We start from the raw sequence: 1061 nt of genomic DNA, 5'->3' as shown, positions 1-1061 counted from the left end.
AACACTGAATTGAAGCCATGGATGATCTCCAGTTCGACATGGACGCTGTTGTTGCTGCTCATTCCCTCCCCAACCTCCATCACATTGCACAGCCGAACGTCCACGTTGTCAATGAGGACCCCCCTCGTTCTTCCCGGCGTTGCTATAGAAATGGCGGACGACCCGCTCGTTGCCGTGAAGAACATCGTGGCTTTTTGCCACCGGTTCTCACTCTGTGCATCATGTCGGCCAGGTCGGTGGTACAGTTGAACGATCTTGCTGACCCCAGGAGCTACTATCAGGACTTCTTCGTCTGAGCGTTTGTTCTTTACATAGGGGTTGTGCTTTAATGATAACGTCATTCGGTACTTGCTGCCTGTGGTTGTGCTAAGCAGCTGTGAGATGGAACCAGCTAGGTACAGGAAATTGATCCCGTGATCCCCTGCAGACGCGTTCAAAACCGCAGCGGTTGAGCCTTCCTCAACCGTCCAGTGTGAGGACGTAAAGGACGGGAGTGAACTGAAGTCCAGCGCGTCTCCTGACTCCACACGGAGTTGGCTTGACGACTCCTCGAATGAGAAGTCTTGTACAATGTTCTGTCCGACCTCCAACTTTTCCATCAGGACTGGAGCTGTGGTGTCGATGGTCATACCGTCGGACTTAGCGACGGCTGACTGCAAACCGGCAGCGTCAACGGCGTACACTTTCGAGTAATACTTCACACCTGACAAGCGATAGAGTCAAAAGATGTTTAAGTATACTAGTAGTATCTACTGTTTCACAAATAAGAGATTACATCACACTGGCACATGATATGCACGATGTTTGATTTATGAAATATCAATCGGTTCATTACATTTAAGTAAGTATTTGAGTTTCAAACCATAAGATAATTCTTACCAGAATCTAACGCCGTTTCCAGCTGAGTCCTTGCGGCGGTTCTAAGTCCCACGTCTGTAGCAGTCAGCACGGAGCACTCGTTTGGAGCTGCGGTGGTTCCCACGCACCACATGTAGTGGTGGAGAAACGACTCGGCGTCCCAGAACCCGTGCCAGGAAGCAGCGATGGACGTGGAAACATTT

At 50.1% G+C, this 1061-nt stretch overlaps 1 protein-coding gene across 1 annotated transcript in view; it reads right to left on the bottom strand.

The window, feature by feature from the left end:
• The window catches only part of LOC109465392, a 41990-nt gene that overhangs the window by 6148 nt on the left and 34781 nt on the right, over positions 1 to 1061 (bottom strand). The gene's annotated exons all lie outside the window — the stretch shown is intronic.

Source organism: Branchiostoma belcheri, unplaced genomic scaffold (assembly GCF_001625305.1).
Source record: "Branchiostoma belcheri isolate BF01 breed outbred unplaced genomic scaffold, Haploidv18h27 scaffold15, whole genome shotgun sequence".
Lineage (NCBI taxonomy): Eukaryota > Metazoa > Chordata > Leptocardii > Amphioxiformes > Branchiostomatidae > Branchiostoma > Branchiostoma belcheri.
Note: the sequence above shows the minus strand (reverse complement) of the source record. Positions and strands in the feature narration are given on the sequence as shown.